Consider the following 8,836-nt stretch of genomic DNA (forward strand, 5'->3'; position numbering starts at 1 on the left):
ATAACGTCGAATTAGAGAGCGTCAACTGTAGATTTTCTATTCTGAGGTACATCTCGACATAACATTCTTATGCATTTCTCAAAGCCTAAAAATATTTCAAGAAGATCATAGATAGATGCGGAAGGACTTCTTTTCAAAATCTGTGCTTGTGCGGTGCAGTAAGCTGAAAAAAGTTCTTCATTTGTTTGAAAATGCTGTGTAAGAAATTTGTAGAAGATACTTTGATACGTTCGAGTTTCTTTAGGGACGGTAAAACTTCTCTATCAAGAACCTAAATGCTTCCAATGGGCTTGAATCCCGAGAGACTTTCGTATCTTTCAAGAGACCCAAAAAGGGGAAATTCTAACCCTCACAGAAACTTTTCGTTGTTTTTGTAACCCATACAGAGGTAAAAAAGCCGACCCTTACAAACCCCTTCTCACAGACCCAGTATAATTTTTTCAGAGAGTTGGGTAAAAATAAAGCCAAAATTCGAATTTGTCTTCCATTGTTTTCGGGCCAGAAAATGCAGTGGGGTTGGAAAAAATAGCACAATAATTTGCATTGAAGATTTGCTTATTTGATTATTCTCAGTTGTGACAAAAATAAAAATATGATCTTTCACTGGAGACGATATTTTGGCCAATATTTCAAGTGGGAAGGGGTCCCAATGAGTCTGCGAAATGGGATGTCTTACACTAGAGGTAAAAAAACCGACCCTTACCGTCTGCACATGCTCAACACCTATAATTCTGAGTGGACCAACAGTAGTTTTACTCTACCTTTATGGGAAAAATCAAAATATAATAGCCGCATTCTTTTTCACCGTCCAACATACTCTACCTTTATGAATGTATTTCACTGGTTAATTCTTCAGTTTTTTGATCCCTCATATGGTCTGATCGATCAGCGTCTGACTTGAAGTTTTACTTTTTTGTTCATCTGGTCTAAAATTACTATCGCAGATTTACTATCAATCTTCCAAAGATTTGTTCAACCCCTGAATGTGAAGTTAAAGTTGAATGCCTCGATTTATAGCAAATTATGCCTAGCCTTGGTCTCATTGTCGAGATCATTAATGTGTTGATATATATGTAATTGGGACATTTGAAATTTGTTTAATTTGTTTGTAAAATGTTGTCCAATCAAAGAAAGGAGAACAAAAAAGGAAAGCTATCAAGGAATAACCAGTTGCCAAATCTGATTATATTCTTGATAATCATGACACATTCTTCTATACAGAAATACTAACCCTTTAACCCTTTAATTAACAGAAATAAGCCACAATCATCGGAATTTTGCTACACGCAAGCTTTTTTTTATAAGATTGGTGTTTTTTTCATTTCATGATGGATATTTTTGGGGAAAATCATCCTAATATATTATTACGGTATATTCCTAGATAAGGATCCGACCGAGTCTAAATCTAGCTTCTAATACATACCACGAGCAAAGATATTGCATTTTTGTGAAAGCTTTTAGCATTGCTGGAGGATAATTGGCAATTTACAGAAAAAATTCTCTAAAAATCGGCATTCTTAGGTTCAGTTGCCAAATCCCATGATGTTGTTATTTTAGCATATTCTTAATTTTTTTGGCCAATTTTACCATGGACATTCTTATAAAGTGTATTCTTATAAAAAAAAGCGTGTACCTACTTTGAATTCTAAACTGTTTGTAATAATAAATTGTTTGACAAATTCCGACTTGAATGAGGGATTTTCTAGCTCAGTTTTATAAAACCCAAAGTTCAATTCGAAGTTCAATTGCTGTAAATTAATCTAAAGCTTTCACATTGAGAAAATGTCCTTAATAAAATTCCCTTCCCTACAACCTTAATGAACTTTATTTTCAGTATTGGTCACGTTTTTTGTTGTTGTTTGTATTCATTATATGGTCATCAAAAAGATGTTGGGGCATGGGAAAACTCCAACTTCGATATATAGTGCGATTTGGTGGTGTTTCGGTAACTCATAAAACACGCAGAAATTTAGCAAACAGTGCAAAACTGAGCAGGAAAGTTTATTTTTCGCGAAAAAAACTTCGCGTTTTTCAGGTTTAATTTGTTACCTGGCAGAAACTTTTGCAAAAAAGGATCAGAATTGCGAAAAACGCAATAGTTTCTGCCTCTAAAGTATCCAGATTTGAATCCTTAATAATTCAGAAAGGTAGGGTGATTCTTATGATCACATAGAGTGGCACGCCAGTCGGGCTGGAACGGTATCAGGCGGGAAAAGTGAGCGTAGGAGTTGGGTAAGCGTAGTAAGAAATTTTGTCGGCGGCAAGGGCTGAAAGCCCTTAATCAGCAGCCTCTCGCCAACTTTTACTCGTTCTCCTACGCAGCTCCTATTCTAGCAAACGCCTGTCGCCTTTATGTTCCCGCCCTCTGACATGATTAATTAACAGACTAGTTTGCTAGTCTAATGATCACAACTCTACTTTAATAGGGTATTACATCTGGTCAAAATCTTGTGATCAGTCACTAGTGGGGATAGAATGAAGGGACCAAATGTCAATAGATTGGGAAAATCTGTTGTCTGTAATCCCAGCGGGCACTTGGTGTAGTCATACACTCATATGAAGTTGCCGTAAGAACTCTCTTCTGGCCGGAAAAAAGTGGAACAGAATTTCTATAAATCGAGACCTTTTTGATTAAATGTATTTTTATAAAAACGCGATAGACAGGGTTTTCGAAAATTACAACGGCTCAAATTTTGTTAATGAACGGTTTTTATCAACGCGAGGGTAAGCTATTCGTGTTAATAGCCTGAGTAAGAAGTGTGATAAGGTAGAATCTTTTGACAAGCTATTTCACTACAGCTAACCTGAAAACAGATCTCGGTGAAAACTTGAAGAATAAGCACTAGAAAAGACTTGAAATCACAATGAAGTAGTGTGATTGTCTTGTCATATAGGGCCTCGTATCAGAATATTTATGCCGTATCATATCATACCATCTATATTTAGGCTTAATCACAGCTATCTATTATGTTCATTAAGCTTTTTTCACATGTACGTAAAATTTTAAGACCTTGAAGGGTTGGAATTCCCCTAAACTTACGTAGTGTTTTAAAGCCTTGTGTAGAGTTTGCTTACGCTCAAAAAGTTTTGAATGGAAGGAAAAGTCACGTAAGACCCTCTGAAAAACCCTTTAACTGCCGTTCGCATTTTTTAAGGTTCGACCTATTTGTCACGAGAAAAAAAGAAGGTTCGACCTATTTGCCACGGGAAAAAAAGAAGGTTCGACCTATTTGCCAGATGTCGGCATATGCCGACATGGGCAAAAGGTAGCGATTTTGACTTCATTTTCTGAATAATATATGAAGTATCAGCCAAGGACTATAATTTTGAGTTGAACATTGTTGAATAGTTATTTTTCAACATAGAAAAGCTTTTAACTATTATCTTTTTTTCATTTCAAACCATCTAATACGAAATCTTTGTAGAAGTGTTAAATTTGGCGGTAAAGGAATGGAAAGTGCACATGTCGGCAAATCCCGACATCGGCAAAGAAATGGAAAGTGCCCATGTCGGCAAATCCCGACATCGGCAAAGAAATCGAAAATGCTCATGTCGGCATATGCCGACATCGGCAGTTAAAGGGTTAATCAACAAAAACTCTACATAATGTCGGGGAAATTCCCAAAAGACAGCCTTACGAACGATTTTCTGTAAGGTCTAAAATAAAGTTTTACGTGCATGTGAAAAAAGCTTTAGGGGTCATTTTATTTTGACTGGGAATTTTTGAAACAACATTCTTGTTTCAATACGAAGCTTTTGTTTGCGTGCTCATTACTTAAAATGACTCATTTTGAAAGATAGATAGATATTGCTTTAATGTTTAATATTGCCAAGTCTGTCTATACTTCCTTGTTACTTCCTTGGTCTATTGAAAAGTACTAATTAATTTCGCTTTTGGTTGTAAACACTAGTTTTTAGTTGGATAACATAAACACAAGCACAATAAATTGCTTCGCTTTACTCGACTCAGCTTTAGATACTATAAAATCCGTTCGCTTTAAGTGCTGTGCACTGAGTTGCTATCATATAGAAACTAGGGAATTGATATAATTCGCATACATATTTTAGGTCTTTTAGCACAAGAAAAAGAGTACAGACTTAAAGCGAATGGGCTTTAGATACTTATTATACAAGTCTTTTTTCTTGGATATTCTTGATTGATTGATACACTTCATGCAAAAATCAGACAGTATTTGATGGCTTGGTGTTTACTATTGCATTGGGAACATAAAAGTAGATCAAATCAAACAAATCTACAAATCTTTAACCCTATTCGGCCTAGGGGGGGGGGGGGGGGGGCTCTTTCTGTTCGGAGTTCAAACTATTGGTAATAGCTCCTGAAATAATAGAGCTTTTGCCGTGAAATTTTCTGTAAATTCCCAACTTTGATTTACCTTCAAAATAAAAAAAATTTGACACCTAAAAATTTTCACAAATTTTCTCGAAAAACTATATAGAAGACTTTTAAACGGTTATAGCTGATTTCCTTACCTAACTCGAGATATTTCATGCGCAAGTTCCACTTTTCACCACACTTTGGTCTAAAATTGACCATAAATAGTATCTTCTGCGTGAATTATCTTGAGTTGGGTAATGAAATCGGCTATACCCGTTTAAAAGTCTTCTATATATAGTTTTTCGAGAGCTTTCGAATGGTATACTTGATAATGTCTGAAAATGAGTTTGAAATTTTCAAAAAATTTCGCCCTTAGGGTTTTGCCTGGGGAAAAAAGAAATGTCCAAAAAAAGGGATGTTCCACCAGTGGGATTTTAGGGGATTTTTTCCTGAGGCATAACCATCCTATAGAGAAGGTCTGGAGAAAGTTTCAGCTAGATCTTATTTTTTTCCTGTAAATTATGCTAAACGACCCTACTATTCGGGAAATGTAATAAAAGAGTCGTAAAGGTGATGATATGATGTGGAATAAAGTTATCTGGTTATCGAAGCGAATTCGAAGTTAATTTTTCGCTCTCGATTTTTACTACGCAAGGGTAATTATAAATTTGCAGGGGAAATCAGAAATAACAAAAATTTGTAAACAATTTGTAGAGCTTGTCCTCATGATGATATTTGTAAATATTAATTTCCCCCATATTAGAACGTACTTTTAAAACTAACCTTAAATTTCGTACATAACGTTCTCTCTATACATACAGAAAATGGGATTTTTTGATGCAACGCAACGGATTAGAGCTCACAGTTGATTAGATTTCCAGTATAAGAGGCAAGATGTTTACTTAAGGAAATCAAACACAAAGAAAATTGTTAAGGGGAGGATCATCAAACAGACTTTGAGTGAGTGTTTTGATTTTTTGGTGTTGTGTTTAAAAAGCAAATTACCCTTAAATTCAGGTCCTGATTGATTGATTGATTGATTGATTGATTGATTGATTGATTGATTGATTGATTGATTGATTGATTGATTGATTGATTGATTGATTGATTGATTGATTGATTGATTGATTGATTGATTGATTGATTGATTGATTGATTGATTGATTGATTGATTGATTGATTGATTGATTGATTGATTGATTGATTGATTGATTGATTGATTGATTGATTGATTGATTGATTGATTGATTGATTGATTGATTGATTGATTGATTGATTGATTGATTGATTGATTGATTGATTGATTGATTGATTGATTTTCATTAATACAGTAGGTCAACTGGCTCGAAAGTGGTTGTGGTAGCACCTTCATTCGACGATTTCAGCAATTACGTGTGTCGTCTACACACCAGAAGAATTATACAAAAAAATTGATTTGTTATTTGTTATTATTGTACCTTTCTTCGAGGGTCATTTCTCCATTAACAGGGATTGATAGAGGCTCACAAATACTTCGATTTAACTCAATCAATTTCGACGAGATAAAAGGACACTATGTCAAAACAAGTTTCGAAGCTATTTGCTAAATTTTTAAAGAGGCAGAACTACGCAATCAGTGATCATCTCCCAATGCCACAAGAAGGTCAAAGAGGCGTGGACGCACTTTCAAGAGCTGCTTTCAATAGCTTCCATAACAGAGATTATGCTAGCTTTTCAACGTTCAGAAGTGCGCCGAATTTAGCTAACTACGCAAAATTAAGTTCCAACAACCCAACAGTTGGTGACAGTGAGAGAACATACTCGCTTCCAACAAAATACGATTACTAGAAGTGATGGCGATATGTATGGTAAAAGGATAGACTAGTGTGTTTAGTACGCTTCAAAGCCAACCATATAAATTATTTTATTTTCATCACTACGTACTCTTAGAACTGGAACTTATCCTATATAATAAATACCTTAAGTGGATAAATTTTGACGTGAATTTAACAAAATTCGCCAAATTCGCCAAATTTAATCCCCGCCAAAATTTATCCACTTAAAGGCTCTGACCATAGTCGCAAAATTTATTTTAGTATTTGAACATAAAAAGTTTTGTTTTAGGTTCTTTAACACTTTTAACAAAGAATTACCTTTATAAATTTCTTTTTAATCAAATCCCTTAAGAATAATCAAGAATTTAATTGCAAAGATGACGGGTGCTTTTTCACTACGCTAGATAGATAGGTGATTCTCATCAACGGTCCTTTTCATAAATTTCTAAGGGTTGTAAAAAATATACAATGAAGATTTGTGCTTAACATCAGATTTTGATCGCTTCATATCAGCATTCCAGATTTAACGTCGAAAATTGGTCATTAAACCTTTTGTTCTCCAAGAGAGGGGTAGACCTCTCTTGGCTTTTTTTTTTTTTTTTTTTTTTTTTTGTAGCATAGTATTTGCAATGATAAAAAGATCTAAAAATAGTACAACGTAATTTTGCTTAATATTGATGATAACATTATCCCGAGGGGATAATCATAAATCATCTTGTTCGACGACCATAAAATGCTGAGTGGGCAGCGAACTTAAAAATAGACAAAAAACGGTAAATTTCATAAACAACGACATATTTTTTCTCCTTTAGCCGGTTTATATTCCATAAAGTATTACCCGGTATGTCTGAAGGGAAATTTAATGTGTCATTGTTTTAATGTTGGAATTTTTGATTATCCAACATGATAATGCGTTCAGCAAAAGCTCTATATACGTCCCTATACCGTTCAATCGTATGTAAACAATGAAAATGTTGAAAGTGTTGAAAGGAATGATTTTACAAAATATCTACAACTTTATTGGCTGATACTTTATCCCTACAGAAAATATCATCGCAAGTATCAATGTGAATGGGGAATGTCCCTTCCGTCAATTCCTTTATTTGTAATGTATCTCTTATTACCTCTCTCTTCGATGTTAGTTACTTTGTTTTTACTAAGGAAAACTAAGGACCGGCAATCGTCTTTAAAGGGGAAAAACCTGAAAGCCATTCGGAATCCATTGAAAGCCATTCCTGTCTAGTGATCGAGGTACCTTTTATTTTCAGCTACGTGATAGGCTGCACACATCCCCTCTGATAAGTTTTGATATAATTTTGATATCAAAACTAATTTGGGGTTGCATGCAGCCTAGCTACGTGATGACATTACATATACAAGGACATATTTTGAGGAACTGAATAAATTCTTAGATGAAGACCAAATATGGCGGACAATTTCATGTCACGGCAAGTACATTGCTAGCTTGCTTAAAGGGTATATTGAGATGTACCAAGACAAACTATAAATGATTGTATGACAAAGACTTCAACTTAGATTCATTTACCAAAGCACCAGTCAACACCATTGGATATCTTTTCATTGGTAAGGTCGTTTTCATACAATATGGTTTCCTTTTTATAGGAAATTGTAATTTTCCGATATTGATTTTATTTTAATCTTTTAATTTCGACTTTAACGATTAAGCTTATATATCTAAGTCTGAACTTCTTCTAGTTAACATACAGACAGATGTTCTGTCTATCGTGCAGACTTATTCTATAAACTCCCTGTTCAACTGGCCTGATTTCAGTACAGTAAAAACTTGTTTTTTTTGTGGTCATCTGTGAACGATTATGACAAATTTATCCCAGGATGTTTCTCTTTTATAGACCAAAAAGAACTACAACACACAAAACGATATTATCTGACTTTAGGAGATTTGGAATCCCTTGTTTCCTTTATTCAAGACATTTTTCCACGCAGCTTTCATCGAGCAACGAAACACGAGGATCGTCAGTCGAGATATCCACTCTTATATTCCTTTGACATTCGCAGATTATTTTTGGGCGTCTGAATTAACCATAACATTCGAAGATGCCTAAGACAAAATCCCTCACAAATTGCTACGGCGTAGCAATGATAAGCCGAAGTAACAACTCCTTAAATACATTTAAAGACTTATCGGAGAAGAAATGCAAAAATATATGTCACACATCCGTGAAAAGCATGCCAAATCTGAACACCCTATCTTCCTATAATCGGAATAGCACAAGCTTTATCAATAACGTTAAAAGAAGCTCAAGTGCACCAAACTTGAATTCAAACCAGAACACTTCATCTTCGAGTTATTTTAACAGATCTAGTAATTTTAGAAAATCGACATGAAGTTATGTAATCCCAGTGTTATTAGATCTTGTCTCATCTAACGTAACGTCTTGGATGAACGAAACTGTGGCTGTATTTACACTAGTGTAAAGGTCCCCAACGAGTGCCAAATTTCTCTCGACGAATATCATTTTTTTTGCTCTTGACATTCATGAAATAGTTTTTGTTATAAGGGATACGAGTCAGACAAGAAAAACGCGACTGCTTCGCAAATTTTTGACAAGACCCTTTTTATTCAACCTTCGTCAAAAGATCAACTTAGAAAGCAAGATTATGACCTTACGTTTGTTAGCTTTCATCCCGGATATTTTGGCCGCCT

At 34.8% G+C, this 8,836-nt stretch overlaps 1 long non-coding RNA gene across 1 annotated transcript; it reads left to right on the forward strand.

Annotated features, from left to right (window-relative positions):
• The first annotated feature begins 7,134 nt into the window (after window positions 1-7,134).
• On the forward strand, window positions 7,135-8,527 carry LOC136802474 (uncharacterized). The gene is made up of 2 exons (XR_010846014.1): window positions 7,135-7,734; window positions 8,022-8,527. It is a non-coding gene; the product is annotated as an uncharacterized lncRNA (long non-coding RNA).
• The last annotated feature ends 309 nt before the right edge of the window (window positions 8,528-8,836 follow it).

The sequence above is a fragment of the Clytia hemisphaerica genome, unplaced genomic scaffold (assembly GCF_902728285.1).
Source record: "Clytia hemisphaerica strain Z4C2 unplaced genomic scaffold, Clytia hemisphaerica genome assembly, whole genome shotgun sequence".
Lineage (NCBI taxonomy): Eukaryota > Metazoa > Cnidaria > Hydrozoa > Leptothecata > Clytiidae > Clytia > Clytia hemisphaerica.